General features: G+C 38.5%; 2 long non-coding RNA genes across 2 annotated transcripts in view; one reads left to right on the top strand and one right to left on the bottom strand.

The window, feature by feature from the left end:
* LOC125106723 (uncharacterized) overlaps nucleotides 1-13,052 on the top strand; it is a 67,637-nt gene extending 54,585 nt beyond the window's left edge. Inside the window, exons 2-3 of the long non-coding RNA XR_007129399.1 lie at nucleotides 10,000-10,071; nucleotides 12,977-13,052. This is a non-coding gene — a long non-coding RNA (uncharacterized LOC125106723). The remainder of the gene's footprint in view (nucleotides 1-9,999; nucleotides 10,072-12,976) is intronic.
* Nucleotides 199-27,434, bottom strand: LOC125106722 (uncharacterized). The gene is made up of 3 exons (XR_007129398.1): nucleotides 27,335-27,434; nucleotides 23,678-23,734; nucleotides 199-320 (listed from the first exon to the last, which is right to left on the bottom strand). It is a non-coding gene; the product is annotated as an uncharacterized LOC125106722 (long non-coding RNA).
* Nucleotides 27,435-27,763: the final 329 nt, after the last annotated feature.

Raw genomic sequence — 27,763 nt, 5'->3', positions numbered from 1 at the left:
ATCTTGTTCTTGGTGTGTGCATGCGTGTAACCCATTGGACCTCAATTCAGTGATGCAGAGCAAGGAGAGACTTGGAATGTGAATTAGGTCTACAGAAAACTGGATTTGAAGGTAGGAGAAAATGAAGACAAACACAGTGTTTATATATGAATTACACTCTATTGCATTTAGCTTAAAGGATATAGCTCTCAACATAGGCTGCAAGAGAACATCAGTTTGGGGATACTCCATGATCACAACTGCTCTGGTTTCTTCTGATTCCCTCAAGGATGGCATGTTGACACTTGGCTATTGTCTTCATCTTCATAAGGGAGGTCATTCTGCAAGGTTGAAAGAAGTGACGAATAGGGTCTTTGTTGTGCTTGTTGCACACCAGTCATGTCACTCAAAAATTACAGAATAATTACTTAAATGGTTGAAAATTTTTGCTTTAATTTGCAACATCACCAGTGCATATTGTGTCATTAGCTTCAAATTATATAATAGTGGCCAGGCAACACATCGGCATATGCTTATTACACTATTTTGATCTGCCATATCAGAAGTCCTAAAAGCATGGTAAGCTTGGCCACAGACCACCTCAAAGGTTAAACCTGACCTTGGAATTAAGTCTTCTACCTATTTTTCTCACATTATTCTCATCAGCATAGCACAGACTTTGGAAATGTATTGTAGAGGATATTTTATTTATGGATTGTCCCAAAAGGGAGGGAGATAGATTCTAATACACCTCTCTGGATAAGGAATGTTACTTCCTGAGAACAATGAGGAATTATATATGTGGAGGTACAGAAGAATGACAAAATGTATGCTATATTCAAAATTAGCATAGACCCATATTCCTTTACCTAAATTTATTCACTCAGCCATCTAGTCTGCTGAGTTAACTTCTAAAATGTCAGATCTCTAATTCCTCACCTTTCCCTTTCCTTTCCCGTTGTTCATGATTCCCTTTGTTCTGTCTCACCTTCATTCAATCCTAAGTGTTCATCAACATAGAAACTTTTGTAAAACAGGAACCACTGAGGTTACCTTATATTGTTGACCACTTTTTTTTTCTTTCCCAAATTTGGCTATGTAAAACATGCTTGGACAGCTAACAAGGTGGTCCAACAGAGATTTATTTTAATAAAGGACCAAAACACCACTGGTGAAAAGAACTTACCTGAACAGATTGTTGGGGAGCTAAAGTCTGACCAAAGAACATGGGTCTGTGTCCAAGTGTGGGAGCCAATTTTCACTCAGCACCATTTTTGTCATTCTGAGCATCCTCTAGCCCCAAGCCACCACCAGGGCTCTGGTCTATAAAAACAATTTGATTTTAAAATGTATTACAAAATGTATGGGCTCATGTAAAGTGTAGGGATTTATTGATGAAGATTTAGAGAAATTCTTAGGTATTTATATATTGTCCCATTACTACATATGAAGTTTTTTTTTACTGTCCAAGCATCATCTTTTCCTGTTCAGGTCCAGAGACTCTCTCTTCGTATTCTTTATTGTCAAATGGTCCACAATTCCTCATCAATTTCCTATCTCCCAGTGTGGGAAAAAGACAGTGATGGTTTTATTATTCACCATGTCATGACTATCCAGGAGTCATTTGTACAGAAACAGTGTAGATCTTCTTGCTTCTGCAATTCTCTAGAACTACTGATTCAATATTGCACACAATTATTCATGCTACTGCATCACTCTTCATGCTACTCATGAGTAGTCATGTCCAATATCAAAGGTTGAATACTGTTTCATTGTTGATAAACAAAAATACAACTCTCATGCAGAGTTGCAAGAAAATGTGGGCAGTAATTAATTTTCTTATCATGTTAAATTTACCATTCAGAATTTTATAATGTAAATATAGGAAAACAGATCTTTAAACCATGCCTTCTCTTTTTTTTTTTTTTTAAAGATTTTATTTATTTATTTGACAGAGAGAGATCACAAGTAGACGGAGAGGAAGGCAGAGAGAGAGAGAGAGAGGGAAGCAGGCTTCTTGCTGAGCAGAGAGCCCTGAGATCATGACCTGAGCCAAAGGCAGCGGCTTAACCCACTGAGCCACCCAGGCGCCCCCAAACCATGCCTTCTCTTGACCTGTCTTGGCTATAATTACTACACTCCTCTAGTGGGATCTCTTTTAGTATTGACTGCATCCCTGTCCTCCACACACCTCCACCAGTAGAGAGGATAAGCAAAGGGTCCCTGGGCAGAAAGAGAAGAGTATCATTCATGGTATCATTCACGGAAAGAATGTCTGTCCTTTTTCTGGCATATCCTCTCTGACAACCTATGTGAGTATGACTTCAGTACATTGACTGGAAGCAAGGGTGGTCTGTGATCAGAAGGGCCAGCTGGTGTTGAGGAGCTAGTCTCAAACGCACTTGGAGGAGATAGGTGTGGCCATCCTTAGAAGGCTGCTTCACATACAGCACAGAGCTGTGGAGAAGCTGGTGACACCCTGGGTGTCAGTAGTGAGAACACACATGTAAAGTATGTCTATTGCCACGCTCACTGTCCTTGAGGGCTGGAGATCAGAGTATATTTATTGAATGTCGCTTGTGGTGATGGTGATGACCAGACCAAAGAGCAGAAGGGTAGGGATTTTTTAGGTAGGGAAATAGAGAGCCTGTTTTCTTTTAGAAATTTGCATGCTTCAGAGTGAAGTTTTCCTTTCACATAGCTAATAGGAGCTATGATTTGCATTATAAACTCCCTATGACATGAGTTCATAAGGCGTAAACCATCTTGACCTTTTAATTATTAATGTCTCTCCTCAAATTACAATTATATTCTTAATCCCTGTCCTGCTAACTGGCAATTTTCTGATAGATTGAGTTTTCATTCTTCCCTATTTCACTAATTGCAACTTATATAACATATAATAATAGAATCTTCAGAACAGCACTTTGCCAACTGCAAAGGTTATCAGATGCTAATGAGTACTTTTAAATGGCTGTTAACTCATTACTTTCAAGACTTTTCAAGTTCCATATTTCCTTTGTTATTTCTGTATTTTTTATACATTTTTAAAAATTTTATTTATTTATTTGTCAGAGAGAGTGAGCACAGGCAGACAGAGTGGCAGGCAGAGGCAGAGGCAGAAGGAGAAGCAGGCTCCCCGCTGAGCAAGGAGCCCGATGTGGGACTCGATCCCAGGATGCTGGGATCATGACCTGAGCTGAAGGCAGCCGCTTAACTAACTGAGCCACCCAGGCATCCCTTTTTTATACATTCTATCTTTAAAAGTATTCTTCAAGATCATTTTAAATATTTTTGGAAAAAAGCAACATATTTGATGGTCTTATATATGTCAAGCGTGCTCCTATGGTCATCTTATTTATTCCTTTCAACAAGCCCTGTGAGTAAGGTGTTCCTACTCCTCTAGTAAAGGAAAACAAGGACAAAAAATGCTAAGTGATATGTTCAATCAAGGTCAATGGTGAGGCAAGGATATGAGTTCAAGTTTTGTGTCTTCAAATCTTACATTCTTTTCTCTACAGAACTCAAGGGATTATGTTAAGTTTACTGCAAAGACGAAATTCATGGAGAAAAGCTGCACTAAGTAACAATGGAAGGACTTTCCCTCACTGGGCACCATTGTTACCTTATTTCACCTTTCTTTGTTGTTCTACTCACTTGGTGCCTTTAATTTTCTTTAATCAGACATAACTTTTCTTCTCTTCATCTTTTCTTTTTTCCAATTTGCCTGCAAACATACTAGAATTATATAGCTATCCAGATATCTGATTTGTAATCAGATATCCAAGCTATCCAGATATATGATTTATAATGTCTACATTTGCCTATTACCATACAATTTGAATTTAAGCACAATAAAAATACCACCTAGAATGGTTTTTGTGTAACTGTTATTAACTGTTATTAATTGTGTAACTGTTACTATCATCTACCTGGAGTACAAGTATAGACGTGTCTTATTTTTCCAATTAATTACTCAAGGTGCCTCTTTTGCCTTTCTGCAAAATGTCCTATGGTGTCTTATTGAGAGGCCATTGCTCTCCTCCTCCAAATTCCAAAGGTTTCTGAGGTTTACTGAATTCTTAGGGGTTGACCCTATTTGTAAGTGGAAAACAGAATGAGAACTAAAGCCTGATCTGGCCATTCTGGCCATTGTGAATAGTTTGCACAGATCAGGTGGACTTTTGTCCACTGCTGTGGATTGACTCTGCTTACCCAGATCTTGGATCTTCATTTGGGTGCCGTGATTATCATTCCTTCAGTGCACTTTCTCACGCTCAGCTATTGCTACTTAAGTGAACCATCATGTTGGAGGGTCTGGGTGGGGATGAACTTGCAGTCTTGGTTGTCTGTTATATTAGAATCTGCCTCCCCCCAGGGCACTTTTTAGGTGGCTCAGCTGATTAAGCATCCGACTCTTTGTTTAGGCTCAGGTTGTGATCTTGGAGTTGCAGGATCAGAGTTGTGGGGATGGCCCGCATTGGGCTTGGTGCTCTGCACAACTTGGTGCTCTGCCACTCTCCCTCTGCTTCTTCCTCTGCTCCTCCCACTGCTCATGTTCTCTCTCTTTTTCAAATAAAAAAATAAAATCTTAAAAAAAAAAAAAAGAATCTGCCTTTGCCATTGGCCTCCAGATATGGAGCAGCCCAGGTCACCAGTCCAGATATTTCCTTCTCACCTCTGATGCCCTTAGGGATCTTTTCTGCCCCTGAGATTGACAAGAGAGTTTCTATGAATAAATGTGGTATAAAACCTTAGAGTATTATTGACAATAAGAATTATTTTTCATGATTTTTATTAAAAGAGCTAATTATTTCACATTGTTAGAATTTTAGGAAGTACTTTTTAAAATTATATTTTTAGTTCCTTGGTTCACTCTTTAAAGCATGGTTATGGATTTGCTGATAATTGCCATCCATCATCGAGATATTAGTATAATTCAGGGTCTTGAAAGTTTCCTGTAGTTTAACTCTAATACCTAGGTCATGAGTTTTAGCTGATTTAGGCTTAGGACTTGTGAAATGAATATACTGGATTAAAATAGCACTACCTTAGGTATCCTTTCTTGGCTCATAAATTCCTTGTACAGTAATATATTATCTCATTGATTCCCTTAGGTTTTAAAAAATCATCTCATCATCTTGTATAAGTCTATAATTATATAAATAATTATAATTTTTAAAAAAGTAAATCAATGTATTATTAAATATTATAATTTTAATATGATCCAGAGTCCTGGTTTCATCAGGACAGTGCTGGATTTTTTTTTTAAGATTTTATTTATTTATTTGACAGAAAGAGACACAGTGAGAGGGAACACAGCAGGGGGAATGGGAGAGGGAGAAGCAGGTTTCCCACTGAGGAGGGAGCCTGACACAGGTCTGACCCCAGGACCCCGGGATCATGACCTGAGCAGAAGGCAGATGCTTAACCCACTGAGCCACCAGACACTCCTAGCTCCCTATCTTTAACCAATGCTACACCACATATATAAATTAAGTAGTGAATAAGAACAAAAACAACTGAAAACTGCATAATTATCAAACCCATGGATGGTGTTCTGATGGTGATACTCTGGGTGAGACTTGACTTGAACTATGATACATGCTCACTCATCATTCTCAGCAAGACATGAGGTTTGTTCTCCCTGCTTGCTGGTGGAGCAAGAGCTAGCCGCAGCCCCCTCTGACACAGGCAGCCACAGCCTAGGCTGAGATGCCAGTTGTTTAGAATCTAGCCACAGCTGGTCCTTGCTGCTGCCCTACTTCTGTGAGAGCATCACTCTGTGGGTATGGTTTTCTTCAATGAAGATTACTGCTGCCAATGCTATTTTGGCCTTGGGAACGGCGGACTACTCTATTGAACCAGTACCCTCCAACTGTGGGCTCTCTATTCTTTGACTTAATTCCCCTTTCTAAAACAGCGGTCAGAATGTATGTTTTATCATTTTAAGATTTTTAGGACTTTGAGCATTTTCAGGATTGTTTGAGGATAAAAAAAAAAGGGAAGTGCAACCTATATAAAACACCTTAAATCACTGCCTCTGTTCTAGATTCTTCTCAAAATTTCTAATGCGGCAAGTTTTTGCTTCATATCTGGTAGCCAGAGACAGCTCATCCCTTCCCAGTCACTAGAGCTGCTGTTAGAGTATTCAGCCTCTAGTGTTCATCAAAATGTGTCCCTAATCTAGAAAACAAAAAGGTTCTCTTTGTCCTCAGGGACTGACATGTTTCTCTCAAGCCTTCGTTTCTTGTTTTAGGATCTGTCTCTTTGTGGGATGATTGACAGTGTGAATATCAATTTTTTTTCCTCAGGGAGACTTCACTCTCAACCACTGCAGTGAATTATGGCTCTATTCAGTACATTCCTTTCCCAATGTCAGAGTAATGGAGTCATAAATAACACCACTTTGGGGATGCAAAAAATTTAGTACAAATAAGACTTGTTCAAACTCAGGTCAATTTCTTTTCAGTTCCTCTTCATCAAAGAATCAAACTGAATTGGAATCTGGTTTTACCCATGTAACCTTTAATAAGTCACAGGACATAAGTTAAGCACCCCAAACATTTCAGTTGTTTTCCATTGTTACATTGTCAAAAAAACCATTCTGGTAATCAAAACAGTAAAAAGCTATCTTCGTGCCCTTTTGTAGGAGAATATGAATTTGGTTAAAATCAGGCAAAGTTTACTTTCATAATCTTTAAAGTATGATGCCTTTTGCGTGTGTGTGTGTGTGTGTGTGTGTGTGTGTGTGTGTGTGATGTGCAGTCTGATGAATTTTTAGGAAATAGCACTCAAGCAGAGAGCCCAGAATCTGAGGGTTCTCCCAGTTCATTCTCCTGACACTTAACTTCCTTCTGCAGTATCCAGGCCAACGTGAGCTCTGTGACCAGCTCTGCTGCTCAAAGTTGTTACTGTATGGATACAGAGGCAGAGACTCTCCAGGGGACACAGAGGGAATGTGGGAGCCCAAGAGAAGAGGATAAACTTGTGCACATATTGCAAAGAACAATTTTAAGTATATTGCATCAACAAACTCAGGATCAGTTACTCTTTTGTTAGTGAGGAGAATGCACATCTCTGTCAGACTTCCTTTTCAGAAAGCAGAGGTCAAAATAATAAGAGTCCTGGGGCGCCTGGGTGGCTTAGTCGTTAAGCGTCTGTGTTCGGTTTAGGTCATGATCCCAGGGTCCTAGGATTGAGTACTGTATCATCAAGCTCCCTGCTCAGTGGGAAGTCTGCTTCTCCTTCTGCCTGCTGCTCCCCTGGTCTTGTCTTCCCTTTCCATTCCCCGCCCCCCACATCCTCCCACACCTCTCTCTCTCTCTGGCAAATAAATACATAAATAAATAAAATCTTTAAAAAAAAAAATGAGTCCCGTGGAAAAGAGGCCTATGTCACGAAAACGCGCAGAAAACTTAGAGCTGAAGAAGAAAACTATTGTTGGATTTAGGAGAAAGATTTCAAAGCAGTGGCCTAGGCTGGGGTAAAGTCTGGGATGGGAAGGGTGGGGGGTGTTACAGAAAGAGAGTGATGTGTTTTAGCCAGACCAACCCTCAGCGTATCACCTTCAGAGCCTGGAAGGCTCACAGGATTCAAGGGAGCATGTAGATTTGAAGGCTCCTGCTCCTAAAATATCTCTGCATTTGATAGGCTGTGTCTTGAAATTTTCAACAGGAAGGAAAAACAGCAGATAAGTAATATAAAATCAACGTATGAAATTGAGGCCACAAAATTGTGTCCTGTGAGTCCAACAATTTTGTACAACTATTTTTATGCCCTTATTATCTCTCACCAGAAAGAGAGTAACGGCCTCCTAACTGGCCCACTAACTGGCCTGAGTAATTTTTCCTTAATTCGCATCTGTTCACGTCTTCCCCAACTGAGTCCTTTCATTGTCCTCTAGCTGTCCCTTAGTTGGAGTTCAGGGTCTTGACAGGGCTGGCAGCACCCAGTGGATGTGGCCCCAGCCTTCCAGTCCAGTCCCACCTTCTGCCACTGTATCCCCAGTTCCTTCTCCCACCATCTTCGTTCAGTTCTTCTAACAGGAAACTCTTTGTCACCACCCCGCCCCCAGCCCCTCCTTTACACCTATTGCTCCATCAGAAACCCTTTCACTCTATTCCCCGTCCTGCCCTAGTTTAGGTTTCAGCTTTGGTCATTATACTTTTCCTAAAATAGTCAAGGCCAAAAAAAAACTTGAGTAAGTAGTTGGTTGGTTAGTTGGTTTTAAATCTTGCCACCTGCTATATGCCCAGTGCCTGTTTTGTTTTGTTTTCTATTTTTTCTTCTTTAAGAAAAGATTTGTTGTAAAAGAACATTGGTCCAGGGTATCACTGTATAGAATTTAGTGTAACAAGTGTTTGTGAATATTCAGTCAGTATTCAGTGGGCACAGTCATTTAATGTCCAGTGTAGGTATCATATGAATGTTCTAAATTACCAGTATTTCTGACATGGAACATCTGAATCAGTAGGAAGAATATAAAACTGGAAAGCTGGAGACCTGAGGTTTGGTCTTATTGGTATCATTACCTACGTGGCTAATGTTAAGACCTTGAACTTTCTATACCTAATTGGATTTAGGTAAATGTATCATCTTTGAAATAGACTGTTGCTTTTTCTGACATCTTACATTATGTAAAAATATAATGAAATGACATACATGACAACATTGTAAGCTACTCTATAAAATATAGATGTATGATAGGAACGATAAGAGCCTAGGAATTAGGAGACCTAATTAGTAGCTAGTCTTATTTATATTATTAATTATCCATTTTTCCCGTGTACTTTTTAAAAAAGATTATATTTATTAATTTGAAAGAGGGCATGAGAGAAAGAGAACACAAGAGTGAGAGCATGAGCAGAAGGGGAGGGGGAAGGGGAGAAGGAGAAGCAGGCTCCTCACTGAGCAGGGAGCCTGAGGTGTGGGGCTTGATCCCAGGACCCTGGGATCATGACATGAGCTGAAGGCAGACACTTAACCAATGGAGCCTTCCAGATGTCCTCCCCAGTGCACTCTTATCAAATAAAATAAAGCACAAAATAAGAAAATTAGGAAGACTGTTCTTTTCAGATTCCTTTTAACTCTTATATTCTGTCAATCTATGAAACTTGAAATGAGTATTCTCCACACAATCTCATTTAATTTCTGAAAAAATCTCTGCTTTTGAATCCATCCTCCATTTCATGGGTTGCTATAGTTCAGTGGCTGCTGCAGACAGTGTTGTTTTTCCTTTTTTTCCCATCCATTGTTTCAGATATGCATCTTCTACTTTGGTATATCCACACAGTGTCCTAGAATAGAAGTTTAAAAATCTACCCAGGAACCAGGACTTGCCAAAAGCTCTTTGTGTTTTCCTCCACAGCTATCCAAGATGGCGTTAGTAATTATATTCTGTAGAGCTGAGTTCTGTTACCTGAAATATCTTTTTTCTTGTTTCCTGGCTTTTAAGTTGATATTCAGAACACCTATTCCCCAGTTGGCCTGAAGGAAAGTCCGTTCTTGGTCCCCCTGCTAATGCTAAACAAAAGAAGGCCAATTCCAGTTAAACACTCTGGGAGATTCTAATTGAATGGTGAGTATTAGTGTCTTTGGAAGCTAGACCACCTGCCTTTAGGCAGTTTGTGGCTTTCTATTCTTGTGCAATAAAGGGACAGATGCCTGACAAGACAAAAAAGAATTTAGAAAGTAGGGATGAAACATGATGCCTTTTCAGAGGGAAAAAAATCACTTCCTTCAAGTACCTGGTTAGTTTCATTGTTGCGTTTGAGCCTCTAAGGAGAGAAATGTGGAGAAGCTTATCCACAGTTGTGCCTTCCATTATTAGTTTATCAAATGGGCCTTTTTGTACATGTGCGTGATCCCTATTAGAATCTTTGTTCTTAGCTTCCTACAAATTGATAAGCATAGCTATAAGGAAGTCTATGTGGAAATTCTATTCTCTAACCATTTGGCAGTTTTTCTTTAATTAGTCCATTGCAGTATCTCAGATTTCACCAATTTGTGTTTAACTAGATGGGAACAATACTGGCAGCAGGAACCTTCATCTGCTCCATAAATCAGAGAAACCATCACCCAGGCACTCAGGTAAACCTTTTTCAAATACATGCAATAAGACATTTGCTTCGGAGCAGGTTACGAGCCCTAACACAGGATTCAAGCGTAGGAACTAAAGTCACTATTAGGGGCTAAAAACTGCATGTGTTCTTGCTTGCTGCCTTGACGCTGCTGTTACAGGCAGGAACAAGGGAAGAAATGATGCTGTGAGCGGATGAAAACAGATGCCAGAAGCAATTACAACCAAGTTGTGGTTAGAGAAACAGACTGAGAAATAATTTTACAAAATCTCCAGAAAGTTTTGTGCAAGCCACATGTAACCGGGAACAATAGATTATGCTTTCAGAGGAGTAAGTGATAAAAGTGACACTCCTCAGATAGACTTAAGTATTTACAAAGAGCTGCAGGGTAGAAAGGTTCTGAACCCTTTAAGATGAGTCATTTCCTATCTGGAGGCAATACAGCTTCAGTGGTAAGAACCTGGTATCCAGAGTCAGACATGCATGGCTGATATCAGGCCTTGGGCAAGCTACGTGTGCCCACAAAATTGTGTCCCAATTTTCTTGTTTGTAAAATGGCATACTAGTAGGCTCTTTTTCCTAAAGTTGTTTTGAGGATGGAATTAGATAAAGCTTGTCAGGCACTCAGTAAGTATTCAATAGTACGTGTCAATAAATGGTGTCTATTATTGCTGTTGTTATTAACAGGTTGTACCTTGGCATGGACTCTGTCTAGTTCCAGAGCACTTGGTCACAGATTGAGCAATCCAAATACTGTAGTCTCTCAGAGTCTAAAACCAACGCAGAAATTGCATTTTCCAAAGACTTTAAAGGTTGTGGGTCAGGGACACCTAGGTGGCTCACTTGGTTAAGCGTCTGCCTTTAGGTTAGGTCATGACCATAGGATCCTGGGATCAAGTCCCACATTTGGCTCCTTTCTCAGCCGGGAGCCTGCTTCTCTCTCTGCCTGCTGCTCCCCCTGCTTATGCTCTCTCTGACAAGTAAATAAATAAAATCTTTAAAAAACAATAACAAAACAAAAACAAAAAACCAGCATTGTGGGTTATACTTTCCCAAATGGCTGCAACAATATTTCCCATCCCACTTGCTTTTTAGTAATGTGTTTGTGCCACTACTCTCATCAAAAGGTGGGGTCTGTTTTCTCCTCTTGAATATGAGTGGGCTTGTAACCATTTTAGCCAATACAGGGTGGTAGTAGTGACACTATGTGCTTTAGAGGCTAGATTAAAAACAACAATACAGCTTTCTGCTGGTTGGCTGGAAAGCTTATGCTGGGAGCCCTGTCTGACCCCCCTGAAGCTGCTAGGCTGTGATAAAGCCCAGTCACATGGAAAAGTCATATATAGGTACTACGGTTGGCAGTCTTAAGCTCTGAGTCATTCCCATCCAAACCTAGACATGCAATTGAACAAGTCAGATGATTCTAAACCTAAGCCATTGAGTTACTCCCAGCCTTAGACTTCCCAGCTGAGACCTTGGACACCATGGAACGGAGAGATACCAGCCGCACTGTGTTCTTTCAAATTCCTGACAAAGAATCTTTGAGTATAATGAAATGATTGTTTTAAGCCACTAAGTTTTTGGGTAATTTGTTATACAGCAAAGATAACCGAGATAGAATTTCTTCCTAGTTTGGCTGGTTCTCCCACTATGGATGTTCCAGTTCTTTTCAATCAATTAATCCTCATATACCATGTGCCTTTTTATACAAGACACCATGCTGGAATATAAACAAGCCAACATAGTTAAACAAAATAAACACAACGGTAAGAAGTGTTATGAGAACCATATGATAAGAGCTGTGTAGTATACAGTAATTTAGACATGGCCATAGTATCACCTTGAGCTGAGGCAAAGGAAGATTTCATGGTAAAGAAGAGGCTTACATATGACTTGATGAATAAGTGGGAATTGGATAACTAGAAAAGGGAAAAGAAATAATTCCTGGCAGAAATGAGAAAAAATAAGATTTTGGGAAAAAATGAGATGCACTATACCTTAAAATTAATCTGTTAAGAGTATATGTATCTTTTTAAAAAAAAAAAGATTTTATTTATCCATTTGACAGACAGAGATCACAAGTAGGCAGAGAGGCAAGCAGAGAGAGAGGGGGAAACAGGCTCCCAACTGAGCAGAGAGCCCGATGCGGGGTTTGATCCCAAGACCCTGGGCAGAGGCCCAACCCACTGAGCCACCCAGGTGCCCAAAGAGTATATGTATCTTATTTACAAAATAATATTTATAAAAAGGACTGCTTTTTGATGTTTCATTTTTAAAAGATTTTATTTATTTATTTATTTATTTATTTATTTATTTATTTGAGAGTGAGAGAGAGAAAGAGCACAAGCAGGAGGAGGGGCAGAGAGAATGAGAGAATCTCAAGCAAGCTCTAAGCTGAGCACAGAGCCGACAAGGGGCTCCATCCCATGGCCCTGAGATCACAACCTGAGCCAAAATCAAGAGTCAGACACCCAACCAACTGAGTCATCCAGGCTCCCCTTGGTAACGTTTCTAATTCTAAGAGATTTTACTTAGCACTTCATATAGGTTGAATTAATCAGAAATACATTAGTGATGTCTTAGTTGAGTTAATTTCCACAAGATTGGTGAGCAAACTTTGCCTTCTATAGAAACATAATTTAGAACTTTACTAAAGCACACTGAATTTTTTACAAATTCCAGCAAATATGTTTATAATAGAAATATAGTCTTAAAGTTGCACATCGATAGTCCTTAGAACTTAGAACTGTTAAATCACATAGTCTAATACAAGAGTTCTTTGCCCTTTCTGGAAATGTACTTAAACAGAAACTGAAATTTTGATGACAAGTTACAGATAGATATGGATATAACTTAAATTTTATGGTAGCTAATATACAAATATTCACTGAACATCCTCATTTTCTTTTGAACAGAAAGAAATGGCTAACACCAACCTTTGTGTTCTCAAGGATCCCATGATAACTTCTCATTAAGTACCATTGAGGTGTATAAGCTCTATGGTAACTATAATTCTGAGTTTTGGAATTTTAGATTTTCTAGAATCTGCTTAAACATAAATAGTAACTGGACTGCATCACTTTTCAAATAGCAAATTCTGAGACTCGACATCTCAGCTTTCTGCTCTTGCTTTCATTGGGGGCACCTGATCTTTTAACCTTTTCCTTTTGATCTTAGTTCTGCCCTTTGGAACAGTGCAGAATAACATGACCCTTCTCCTGTATGACAAGCATTCAATTGCTTGAAGGCAGTACCCATACCAGCTCTGTGCTTTCTCTTTTCTTGGCTAATAATCCCGTGTTCTCTCATGTGACTATCTTTCCAGACCCTTCTCCATACTGCTGTTGTCTTCTGAATCATTTTCACAATGTCTTTCTCAAAATATTGCCCCAAACAATTATAATGTTCTAGCTGTTGGGACACATGCATTGATTCTCAGACAGTACATTTTTGGGTTACTCTGAGTCTAACCACTGGAAATGAGAGTTGTTTTTGTTGTTGTTTTTGTGATGAAAAAAAAAAGCATTTTAAGACCATTAATTGTATAGCTTATCAGCTTGGATTCTGTGAGAACATCCCCAAATTTATTAGAAATCCTTAATCCAAAGAATCTTTGAAACTTCAGTATCATCCCAGATGTTAGGTAGATTTTGCTGGGAAGTTTTTGGCTCAAATGAGTCACCTAGCTCCTCCTTGATCCAGAGCTTTTTCCTTTAGATAACCTAGAGTCTATTATGTGCCCATGTACCTGGCTCTGTCAGCTGATGGACCGATCAAGATATGCCTGCTGTATTATCTTTGATTATTCCGATATTGTAGCCACTAACCTCACATAGCTATTTAAATTTGAAGTTAAAATTGAATTAAATTAAAAATTCAGTTTCTCTGTTGCACTAGTCACTTTTAAGTGCCCGGCAGTCACATGTGGCTATTACATTAGACAGCACAGACACAGAGCATTTCCTTCATTGCAAAAAATTCTGTTGAACAATATTGCCCTTGAACTTCATTTGTGCCATCTAGATGAAAGCATATAATATGTGAGAATTTTTTAATATAAAAATGGAGAGTAATATGATAAAATGAAAATGGACATTTTTTTGTATTTGTATTTTTATTTTTTTATTGTGTTAGTCACCATACAGTACATCATTAGTTTTTGATGTAGTGTTCCATGATTCATTGTTTGCATATAACACCCAGTGCTGCACCCAATACATGGACATATATTTTTTAAAACATTAGTTTTGTTATTTTATATAATACCTAGCTCAGTTTTTTACAGAAGAAGCAGAGTGATTAAGAATCTAATTTTTGTGTTCTATGCTCATGGATTGGAAGAACAAATATTGTGAAAATGTCTATGTTACCTAAAGCAATCTACACATTTAATGCAATCCCTATCAAAATCTCATCCAATTTTTTCAAAGAAATGGAACAAATAATCCTAAAATTTATATGGAACCAGAAAAGACCTTGAATAGCCAGAGGAATATTGAAAAAGAAAGCCAAAGTTGGTGGCATCACAAATCCAGACTTCAAGCTCTATTACAAAGCTGTCATCATCAAGACAGTATGGTACTGGCACAAAAACAGACACATAGATCAATGGAACAGAAGAGAGAGCCCAGAAAGAGACCCTCAACTCTACAGTCAACTAATCTTTGACAAAGCAGGAAAGAATGTCCAATGGAAAAAAGACAGCCTCTTCAACAAATGGTGTTGGGAAAATTGGACAGCCACATGCAGAAAAATGAAACTAGACCATTTCCTTACACCACACATGAAAATAGACTCAAAATGGATGAAGGACCTTGATGTGAGAAAGGAATCCATCAAAATCCTTGAGGAGCGGGGCGCCTGGGTGGCTCAGTGGGTTAAGCCGCTGCCTTCGGCTCAGGTCATGATCTCAGGTTCCTGGGATCGAGTCCCACATCGGGCTCTCTGCTCAGCAAGAAGCCTGCTTCCCTGTCTCTCTGCCTGCCTCTCCGTCTACTTGTGATCTCTCTCTGTCAAATAAATAAATAAAATCTTTAAAAAAAAAAAAAATCCTTGAGGAGAACACAGGCAGCAACCTCTTCGACCTCAGCCGCAGCAGCTTCTTCCTAGGAACATCACCAAAGGCAAGGGAAGCAAGGGCAAAAATGAACTATTGGGACTTCATCAAGATCAAAAGCTTTTGCACAGCATAGGAAACAGGCAATAAAACCAAAAGACAACTGATAGAATGGGAGAAGATATTTGCAAACGACATATCAGATAAAGGGCTAGTATCCAAAATCTATAAAGAACTTAACAAACTCAACACCCAAAGAACAAATAATCCAATCAAGAAATGGGCAGAGGACATGGACAGACATTTCTGCAAAGAAGACATCCAGATGGCCAACAGACACATGAAAAAGTGCTCCACATCACTCGGCATCAGGGAAATACAAATCAAAACCACAATGAGATACCACCTCACACCAGTCAGAATGTCTAAAATTAACAAGTCAGGAAATGAGAGATGCTGGCCAGGGTGCAGAGAAAGGGGAACCCTCCTACACTGTTGGTGGGAATGCAAGCTGGTGCAACCACTCTGGAAAACCGCATGGAGGTTCCTCAAAAAGTTGAAAATAGAGCTACCCTATGACCCAGCAATTGCACTACTGAGTATTTACCCTAAAGATACAAACATAGTGATCTGAAGGGGCACATGCACCCGAATGTTTATAGCAGCAATGTCCACAATAACCAAACTATGGAAAGAAGCTAGATGTCCATCAACAGATGAATGGAAAAAGAAGATGTGGTATATATATATACAATGGAATACTATGCAGCCATCAAAAGAAATGAAATCTTGCCATTTGCAATGACGTGGATGGAACTAGAGGGTATTATGCTTAGCAAAATAAGTCAATCAGAGAAAGAAAACTATCATATGATCACCCTGATATGAGGAAGTGGAGTGTAGATATGAGGAAGTGGAGAGATGTGGGGGGTTTGGGGGGTAGGAAAAGAATAAATGAAACAAGGTGGGATCGGGAGGGAGACAAACCATAAGAGACTCTTAATCTCACAAAACAAACTGAGGGTTGCCAGGGGGAGGGGGGAAGGGAGAGGGTGGTGGGGATATGGACAATGGGGAGGGTATGTGCTATGGTGAGTGCTGTGAAGTGTGCAAACCTGGCGATTCACAGACCTGTACCCCTGGGGCTAATAATACATTATATGTTTATAAAAAAAATTGAAAAAAAAATTTTTTAAATATAATTTTGGGAGACAAAACTGAATTCAGACAAAACTGAGTTTCCTAGTTGTGTGACCTTAGACAAGTTATTTAACCTAGGTGCTCGTTTCCTGAACTGCAAAGTACATTTAATGAATTTCTAATGTGATGGTTAAGCTCAAATGAAATAATGCTTATAAAAAAAGGCATGTGATATGATAAGCACTGGGTTTTATACTCAGCTGATAAATTATTGAATACCACATCTGAAACTAATGATACACTATATGTTGGCTAATTGAATTTAAATTTTTTAAAAATGGAAGAAATACTGAGCACAGTTTTTTGACATGTATAAGCTGTCAACAAGTCATCATAACTATTATTATTCATAGAAATATAATTTTTAGCCCCAAAGTACTAGTCACAAAATGTGTGCATAAACACAATGTAACAAGAGGCACCTGAGTGGCTCAGTTGTTATGTGCCTACCTTTGGCTCAGGTCATGATCCCGATATCCTGGGATCTAGCCTCATGTTGGGTTCCCTGCTCGGCAGGGAGCCTGCTTTGCTCTCTCCCACTCCCCCTGCTTGTGTTCCCTCTCTTACTGTATCTCTCTCTGTCAAATATATAAATAAAATCTAAAAAAAAAACCCCACAATGTAACACCTTATTAAATGAATTGGACTGACAGGAAGCAAGCAGAAAGCAACTTCATTCTTTCCCATTACTGTCCCTGTAAACCCATTCTGCTGAATTGTTCTTCCCTTCGCTTGGTTGAAATTTAGATGATCTCATAGCTTTTTGTGTCACATGAGTATCCCTTCTAGATAATTAAACGGTCTACTATACTTCATTTCTCATCTCATGCATCTAATCTGTTTTGGCTACAACTCTGAAATGGAAAGGTGGGTTGGGTGGTCCCTGTTCCCCTTCTTCCTAGTTCTTGCCCCCCTTCCTCATTTACTAGGCTTCCTCTGGATTCTCTGAGATAAGGGAGGTGAAGGATCGTTTGGAGAAATACACTGAAAAGGTCTTCCCTATCTCCCTTGGCTCTCTACTGTCTCTGCCATGGAAGACATGCCAATACTGGCTCATGGTGGGATTTCAGGAGTAGTTAGGAGTGCCCACAGCTGTGGCATGTTCATCTGCCAGTCCCTGACCCAAGTGATGCCTCCTACACTCAGTCATGTAGAGTTTCCTCCTCAGCCTCTGACTCCTCAGATTCTCTCTGTGGATGTCACTGCATCCTTCCATTCAAGGTCCCTATAAAGATGATTAAAGCTCAGCTCCCTATGATAGAATCCATATCTGGTTTTCAGAATACACACATTTTTGTTCCACCATTGGTGATGGAATAATTAACTTCTTTTATGGTCCTCTTTTCTCACTCTGCTTTCTAAGAAATCAAGATTCTTGTTTAAATTTTTTCATGTTTAAAAATTTTCAGATGCAAGTAAGATAAAACAGCCTGTGTCACCTAACTTTCAGAAGACTCAGGTGGATCTTTCTAGGTGGATCTCCAAAGCCCACTTCATTTGGTTTGGTTGGTGGGGGCGTGGATGCTCTTCTTCCAGCATACCATTGTGTGTGGTGGCTGAAACGCATACCCACTGACAAGTCTCTCTTAAGGACATCTTTACCAGTCATATCCTTAAATTAGAGGTGATGAGCTAAACCTCACCCTTGTATGTGTCAGGGGTTCACACATCAAGTTTACAATGTCTTAGCCCTGAATTAATGATCTCTTCTCAACTAAGATTGGCCTAATTATACTTCGTATTTGGGCCCCTGATAAAATTCTATGACAATAGGAAAATCAATTTAACATTCTGTTACAGTTGTTCTCATGGAAGTTGTAAGATTGATATTTAGGTGGACAAGGTGGAAAGTAGTCAGTTTTCAGGAATTCAGAAGTCATTGCTTTGTGCTCAGGATACAGGTGTTGACTAGTACTTCAGTGTATTTAGACAAGGAACAAGAGTAAAAGAGTGCATTCCAAGAGAGTCATATACACTACCTTGTAATAAATACAAGGTTAACAGTATTTCTTCATGAACTGAAGACTTTTCTTGCTTATAACTTTTTTCTGTGGCAATCTATCTTTTAAAGAAGCTTCCCCTGAACTCAGGCTTTTAATTTTCAGGAGTAGTGTGGACATTTATCTCCATTTCACTGGTCACACTGGGTAGTTAAAAAAAAAAATGTTGAACCAGTGACAAAGAAAAATGACCTCTTGTATTCCTTGGCCATAACAAAGCTTCTCAATTTAGTAGTTCTGTTAAACTTTACTCTCTCCCTGTCTGTAAGAGGGATGCCATGCTCTACTATTCTTAAGTAACCATTTTCCCATTTTCCAGAGATAAAGCCTGGGAGTTAGGTGACCCTCCAAATTAATGATCATTCTGTTTGCACATAAAAAGAGAAAACATAGGGGCACCTGGGTGGCTCAGTAGGTTAAGGCCTCTGCCTTGGGCTCGGGTCATGATCCCAGGGTCCTGGGATCGAGCCCCGCATTGGGCTCTCTGCTCAGTGGGGAGCCTGCTTCCCCTACTCTCTCTCTGCCTGCCTCTCTGCCTGCTTGTGATGTCTGTAAAATAAATAAATAAATAAATAAATAATCATTTAAAAAAAACATAAAAATAGTGACATAACATATAATATATAATAAATATACATATTTGTGATATATAAATAATATTTTATAAGCACAGACTGATAGTATAGTAATGATAACCATATTAAGTCAGAGATATTTTAATATATACAGACTGAATAAACAGTGACAGTAAATCTCTACTGATTTAGATAAAATTAATATAGTAACTAAGTTGAAAAAATCAATGCTAGCTTCTACGTACAATATAGGTATAGTACTTTTATGTAAATTATTCTATGGTATTTAGAAGTAGTTTACTATTTTAAATAGGTAAATATTTGCCTTACAACTCTCCACTCTTTTTGTTTAAAATGCCAACATTTTCTCATAAAAATAGGATATAAAACCTAATTTTCAAATTGTTTTGTTAAATCATAAGGATTTTCTATACTTGATACTTATCATAGAGTTGAAAAATGCTTTTAAAATGATCTCATTAACTCTTAAGAAAATGAGATTGAATTCTTAGATTTGGGGAGGAGGCAGTTTAACCACAGTTAGGAATAATTATGGAGACTATTGCCAGGATTCAGAGATGTACTCCCACAACCCCCCACTCCCAAGGGATGAACTGCAGGGGCATTTATGCCTCAGAGATCCTGTGCCACAGCCCTAGGTTCATCATTCAAAAGACTTTGAAATCTTAAACCAAATCTGCATGAAACCAGATGCAGCCTACTAGAACAATAACTGGTTGTTATGTGTCTTCTCCATAGTGATTCCTGCCAACTCTGTATGTCATCACCTTCTGGGGCTTTCCTGACCAAACATATCATTTGTACAGAGTAATGTCAAGGGTTGGTAGCCATGGGCATTCAGAAACAACTAACTGGTACTAGACTTCAACTCCCAGTGCATAATGGATCATTGTGCAATTGCAGCCCAAAAGATAAATTGGAGCTTTTAAAGTGAAAATTAGCCACATAGGTTTTATGGAGAGAAAATTTAGGACCTACTTACTGTCATCTCAGAGATGAGTCCAGTGTTTGCTGAGTCTGCTGATCTCCACTGTGTTTCCCTGGTATTTGCCTCACCTGTCTCTTCTGACATGCAAACCAAGCAGTAATAGCATAATATTAATCTCAATCTTTCATACCCTTAGGAGTGTACCCTTCGATTTATTTATTGCTTTTGCAAGCCTGCAATTACAAGGCTTTGACATTTGGGTAAAAGTAAATGCTACAGCAGAAATTACACGTTAATGATTTTCCAAGATCTAAATATTTAATATTCTGGCAGTGTTTTCCATGCTTGAATGAGATTGTGTGAGAATATTATATTACTTAAAAAGAATATTCATGTAAAGGTGTAAAATTCTTTTCTTTTTCTTATAGGTTAGGTTAGTTAATTTCTCAAATATTTAAAAGAGCCTAACTCTAAGAGGGGAACTCTTAGATGCCTATCTTTTTTTATAAGAGAGGCACAATTGCACAGTAATTAAGAATGTGAGAAAATAATGTAAGAAAACTCCAGAGTTCTCCACGTGGTTTTCGATCTTGGCTTTACCACATAATAATGATGTGAACTCATTGATAAAATGAGGAAAATGATAGTACTGACTTCCTATAGTTTGTTCATTCTACAAATACCTATTGAATGCAGTCTGTGTGCCAGAAAGTTCACCCATAACCCAGAATAAAAAAGTTAACACCAAAAGTTCATTGCCTTTCTGGAATTTATAGTCTTGGACAGAAATGTTGTCTTTTGGGGCACCTAGATGGCTCATTTGGTTAAACACTGACTCTTGAATTTTGGCTCAGGTCATGATCTCAGGGTTTTGAGATCAAGCCCTGCATAGGGCTCTGTGCTGGGTGTGGAGTCTGCTTAAGTTTCTCTCTATTCCTCTCCCTGCCTCTCCCTGCCATACGTGGTCATGTGTGCACTCTCAAAAAAAAAAAAAAAAAAAAAAGTTGGTCTCCTGATGACCACCTCATTTGGTTTTATTCTAAATTTAGTAATGAATTTTGAATTATTGAATTATTTACACTCTGGTCATTGATAACAAACTAAAATGCTTAGAATGAATGGAAATGAATATACTAATTTATTATGCAATGGGTTGAGGAGAATAATATATAAAAACTTAAAGTAAAAAGGATAAAAAGGAAGATTGTAGGTAAATGTTATGGATAGAGGAGTAAATAAAATATAAGGGATTTGTGTGAGATATTATAAATGAGTGCATTTTTAATTTAATAAACAGAAAAACCATAAGGAAAGCATTCAACAGATTTGAGATCTATGCTATCATAGCAAAAATGAAAAGTAAATATTCTTTTGACCTTGACAGGCTGAGATTAAGAGAGACTTAACATCAGTCAAGATCACAGAGAGTCCAAAAGTAAATCTTTTGATATCAAGTGTGCATTTGGAAATAAAAGAAATATGTATTTGAAGAAGGAAAAAAATTATAAAAAAGCAGGCTTTTCATGAAATTGGCTACTTGATAATTTGGAAAAATTAAAGAACATGAATGATTCTTTAAAAGTTCATATAGCTGAGCTATATTACATTTCGAATTCAAAAACTTCTCTCCTCTCTGTTCCTTTTCCAAGCCTGGTCGCCAGGAGAAAAAGTTAAATGCTTTGTATCCTGGTCTCTGAACCATTCAGACATTGTATCATGTTATTAACTATATACAAAAATTAAAATATAGGGGTATAAACCATAATTTTAAAAAATCAAATTATACTGCTTAAATGAACCTATTTTTAAAAGTGGTTCCAGTTTAAAAAAAAAAAAGTTCCAGTGTCAATTATATTATAAAGTAGTTTTGAGTGAATCAAGGAACTTACTATTTAAACACACCCCAGAGTGAACTAATTTTAAATGAGTAAATTTGTTTTGTTATATGTGAGATTTAGGGGAGTAAACTACTAAATTCTTTTGAACATTGATTGGAGAATTATGAATAAATTGTAAATACTATGTTTGAAGAGCCTTTCTTTTCTAGAGGTATTCTGCCTCTTTTGCTTCTGTGGAGCTGTTCTGATGGGGAAAGAGCTCCATAATTTCACACCCTGAAGAGATGTCAGGGCTCCTCCTCCTCCTGCATTGTACAAATAGGCAGCCCTCACTAATGAGACTGCTCTTGAGAAGGAAAAGGCTGCAGCCTTCCAAATATCAATTATAAACCCTGGTTAGGACCCTACTAATTCTCCAGGCTGCTTAAACATTATCAATCAAAAAAAATTATGACACTGAATTACAAATATTTTTTAGCTGGTAAAATATGGAGATGGTAATATGATCCTTGGACAGTTAATCCTATGGCAATAGGATTACATGTGCTGTGTGATTAGATACCTAGAGTGCAAAATTGAGAGAGACAAGGTCAAAATACTTTGACACTTTGAAAGTCTAGGGAATACTTCTGTGTTGTTTCGGGCATTTAAATAGATACAGAGGTATAATTACAGAAGTCTATAAATAACTTACTATTAGAGGAAAAGTGGTAACCTTTTGCTATCTTCTAAAAGTAATATATGAAAGACTCTAAAATGAGCCATTTTCTGCTGGGTGAGAAGAAATCTTGTGAAGCACACTGAGAACCGATACAAAGAATTTTGTAACTAGCAGAGATGATGTAGAGAGAGCCACTTGTGAAGATTAATCTCAAGATGTTCTGGGATGGATTTTTGAAGTGATTGAATGCTGGTAAATGCTCAAGTAAAAATTGTTCAAGTGCCATTTCAGCTACCTTTGATTAAAGTACATGCAAGAGCTGTGTATAAATTAGACATAAATACATACTTTGTAGCCATGTGGTCTACCTCCAAACCCTGATGAATAAATGGGAATACTTAAAGTAAGTGACATTTGGGGGAAAAATAATTAGAAGAGTTTTTGGTACTGGAAACAAATAAAGACATAGACCAAAATAATTTGCACTTAGTAAAAATACACCCAATACTTTATAGATGGTGTTAATCTCTGTTTCAATATAGGTCTTCAAACTGCATTATAAAATGCAGTGAGCCATTCATTTCACGGAGAATTGATGGATAACTAATCCTGAATGAACTGCAACATGATAAAAATACAGGAAGTTTCTGTCCTTGGCCCAATATTAAAAAGTATTGACTACGGAATGAGGAAAGTTTCATAAAGGAAGCTGGGACTGCATTGTTTTTTGAAATGGAATTTGAACAAATGCTCCAAAAATATACCAACTCTTTTTTTTTTCCAAAGATTTATTAATTTATTTTAGAGAGAGAGAAGAGTGGGTGAGTGGGGGAATGGGCAAAGGGAGAGAGAGAGAGGAACCTCAACTCAAGCAGAGTCCCTGCTGAGTGTGGAGCCTGATACGGGCTCAATCCCAGGACGGCAAGATCATGACCTGAGCTGAAATCAAGATTTGGCCATTCAACTGAATGAACCCCCAGGTGCCCCAAAATGTACCAGGTCTTAGCCCTTCACCCAGTGTTCAAAGAACTTCAAAACATGGTCCAAGCCTACTTCATTTCTGTTTACCTGCGCATCCCCTGTATCCTGAATGTGTCTTACAGAATAGGGCACATTGTTTGTTGGACATACCCCACAATTGTCTGTCTGTTGTACATAACCCACAATTCTTACATGCATGTGTTTGTTTATATATGGTCCACTGGCATGCCCAAGCTATCTATGATCCAGCTGAAATGCCACTTTGTCAGGAGTTCTGGTTGGATCATCTCCAGCTACTCCTGTGGCTTAGCGCTATCTACTTGTTTTACAGTAATTTGTGAGTACATTGTACCTACCTGCTAGACTTCTTGAGGTTAGAGTCTTTCTGTGATTGATTCCAGGCTTTATGGTAACTATAACAACATTACTTTCATAAAGAAGACTCATCATAAATATGTACTAAATAAATGCTTGAATTAACAATTAGAAGATCTGTTACAAAACATATTTGGGGGAAAATACAAATTTTCACTTGTTCCTTACTGAATTAGTTATTTCTTGCTATACAGCAGATTACCATAAAACTTAGCAGCTTAAAGCAACATTCATAGTTTCTGTGAGTCAGAAATCCTGGCATGGCTTCATTGGGTCCTCTGAGCGAGGTCTCTCACAAGGCTGGAATTACAGTGTCAGTGAAGTCTTGACTGGGGAATGTCATTGGACTGAGCTTAGCCTCAGTTCCTTGCTGTCTCTTGGCTAGTGACTTGCCACTTGGGCTTCTCCAGCATGAAAGCTTGTTTCATCAAAGCATACAAGCAGAGAAGGCAATGGAATCTGTAGCCAAGACAGAAGTCAGAGCTTTGTGTAACCTAATCATGGAAGTGACATCCCACTCACCTTTGCTGTATTCTATTGGCTAGAAGTAAGTCTTTGGTCCTATCATATTCAAGTGGAGAGGATTACACAATGGCATAAATACCAGAGGGTGAGGATCAATGGGGGCCATCTTGGAAGCACCTACTACATTTACTGGAAGGTTTTGTGCACACTATGTATTTTAAAGTTCTTTTCTTTATACTATAGCTTGCTTGATATCAAACTTCTGAGTTTACAAAGCTTGTCAATTCTTTGAGGTCCAGATCAAATTCTACCTTCTCATTAAAGTCTTTTTTGACTCCATATATTGAGGTTAATTCCTCCTTTCATTATTAACTCATAATACTTTGTATGCTTTTCTGTGGTTCACATTTTATTTTGAATTCACCATGATAAATATGGTCATTATGTGGCTGCCATAATGGATTTCTTATAGATAAGGGGAAAAATATACAATATGTAGATTAGCAGACTTATTTTCTAAAGGCTATGTTTCTTGCAAGTAGTATTATAGCTTGAGTGAAAAGATAAAGATAATGGGGAATAAGTTTCAGAGAAGCTACTAGAGTTGAAAAAACATTGTCATTTATCTTATAAAATTTAGAATTAAGAGAAATAACCCAGAAGTGACACCTAACACAGTGCCTTAGATACAGGTGGAGTTCAGCCAATGGTTGATACCTTCCTTTTTACTTTTTCACTTTTGTTTTCTCTCCTTCCCAACATTACCCACCCCCGCAGTGCGCGCACGCACGCGCGCGCACACACACACACACAAACACACATAGTTTGAAATGCTTCTTGAATTATGCCGGGATTTGTCACATCATTTATTTAATCATTCAATTTGAAAACTCAAGTTTTCAAACGATTTTTGAGCATCTTCTAGTAACAGGCATTATTCTAGGTATTAGAAATATAGCAGTGAGCAAATTGAAAAGAATATCTTTTCTTTTAGTGGAGCTTACATTTAAATAAAGGGAGGCAGATAATAACTAATTGAGGCAGATGGCAAAAAGTACTATGAAGAAAAATAAAGCAGGGAAGGTGATAGGATGGTGAGGTGGATACTATTTTATGCAGAACAATAAAGGGACTTTCAGTATAAACATGAAGGAAGTGAGTGTTTAAATCATGTGAATATCTGGTGTAAGAGTTCTAGGAGGATGGAAGAACAAATACAAAAACCTTGTAGGGGAAGCATGATTGGTGTTGGACCAACAGCAAGGAAGTCAGCAGAGCTGAAATGGAATAAACCAGGGAGAAATGGTAAGAAACAAGTTAGGTGGGTAGCTTGGGAGTAAAGAGTTAGGTGATAGAGCATATCATGTAGAACCCTGTAGCTCATAGTCAAGACAAAGTCTTTAGTCTTAGTAAGAAAAGGACCTTTACTGGAGTTCTCAGGGGAATAATATGGCCTAAAGAATCACTCTAGCTGTCCTATAAGGAGTAGAATTTAGGAGGCAGAGATGGAAGGAGAGAGACCAGTAAATAGGCTACTCCAACCCCTCCAGGGAAAGGTGATGGAAGGTTATAGTAGAAACAACAGGATTTGCTGATTTATTGGATGTGAGCTATAAGAAAAGTGGAGAAGTAAAAGCTTCCTGCTAGATTTTGGCTCTAGATGACTAGGACAATGGTGTTATTATTATCTGATATAGGGAAGACTTCAAGAGGAGCTGGTTCAGCGGGGGTGGGAATCAATAGCTTAGTTTTGGACATGCTACAGTTGAGATACCTTTTGGACACTTAAGTTGAGATTTCTGGTGGGAAGTTAGCTCTATGGAATTTAGGAGAGAAGTTGGGTTCTGCAAATTTGGGAGTCATCAGCATGTGGATGGCATCTGAGAGATCAACCAGGGACTAATGTGGACGGAGAAGAGAGAAGTCCTGGGGCCAAGTCCTGCAGCTCCCCCGTGATGAGAAGGCCTCCTTTAACTGGAATGGTATATCCATTTCAATAATTCTTTGGCAGAGCTGCAAGCTTTTAGTTCTCCAGAGGAGGAGGGCTCCCTGCCTACTCAGTCTGCTGATGGGAGGCGCTTTCTCCTGGGAGGATGGAAGCAAAGTAGGGTGAGAAAGAGCCTGAGGCAAAACCTCAGCACAGGGGACCTGTAAAGGGGAATTATGTGGCTTACTATAAGATTTTTGTGAAGATCAGCCTCAGGGGCTGAGAACCCTTATAGATTGGCTGAGATGGTAAATGGAAGTGAATACCCAGCAGCCTGCATTTTTTACAGGATGTAAAAAAAATAACCATTACTGGCCGTATTTGTGAGAACAAAAATGATAGACAATAAAAAGCTTTAAAAGTAACAGTAAAACTTAGAGTAAAACGTAAGATAAAATAGTAAAGATTAAATGATACAGAAACTAGGTTCAATAACTGACCCCTTCTCCACCCGCCCCCACACACAAAAGTGAAAACATGAGTTAAAAGAAATTGGAAGGCAGCAAGCAGGCCATGAGCTAAGAGCAATTAAGATAAAATAAAATTTAAAGCTGAAGGTCAGAAAGAACAAAAGAATAACCCAAACAAGCTGAAGTTATCAAAAAAAAAAAAAAAAGAAAAAAAAGAAAAAGAAAAAGAAAGAAAGAAATAAGAAAGAAGAAGAAGAAAAAGAATATAAACAATGATTTCAAAGCCCAGGGGGTTAGCTAATCAACACCTTTCTCCTTCTATGGACTGGGATCCACAGGCAGCTAGCTAGGCAGAATGGGAGCCTTGACTTTTCTCTCCATATCCCTTCTGTCTGATTACCGGCATCTTTTCTCCTGGGTTCTGTAGCTCATACTCTCCTCACTCTACCACAGGAATGTGTTGCTGGTAGCCATTGCTCTCACTTGTGGCTGTACCCTCTGGCTATGACTGATGGAGTAGAGATGAGCACCGGATCCAAATTAGATCAAGCAGTTTCTTTCCTAGAAAGCTGAATTTGTGACCAAAACTCAGTTAAAGCTGACTTCTTTAATGATAATGATGATGATAATAATAATAAAAGTAATAAATGATATTTTTGAAGATTTATATGATAGTAATATTTAAATATGTTTTCTCAGTTAAACTGACATCAGAGAGGTTAAATAACTTGCCCAATGTCACGCAGCCTAAATGGCAGAGTAGGATTTAGACTTACCCCAGTCTGTCTCTGGATCCCATGATCTTAGCTTCCATGCATACGTACTCTTTTGAACAGAGAAGATAGAAACTTGGGAACTGTGGGATGGCCATTTTTTGCCCATGGGAGCAGAGAGCAAAGAATAAATTGGCACTAACATGCATAAAGGAACCAACATGAGAGAGGGAGTTTCTTGAGCTTCTCTTTTGAGTCTAGGCTCTATTCTACTACATGTCACAAACAATGCCTGCTTCACCATAAAATTTCCCCATTTTGGGTTAAGCTAATTTCTGGAACTTTGCAACCAAGTATTCTAACTAATAATGGTACCGTTTCTTAACATGGACAAGAAAGGACCTCAAAGCTCCAAGCTTCCCTTGTTTGCCATGCTTCTCCTGTTTGAGAAAAAAAAAAAGTGGCCTCTCCTGTTTGGCACCCAATCCCCTT

This window comes from Lutra lutra, chromosome 8, assembly GCF_902655055.1.
Source record: "Lutra lutra chromosome 8, mLutLut1.2, whole genome shotgun sequence".
Classification (NCBI taxonomy): domain Eukaryota; kingdom Metazoa; phylum Chordata; class Mammalia; order Carnivora; family Mustelidae; genus Lutra; species Lutra lutra.
The sequence above is the reverse complement of the archived record's forward strand: the minus strand, read 5'-3'. Positions and strand labels throughout refer to the sequence as shown.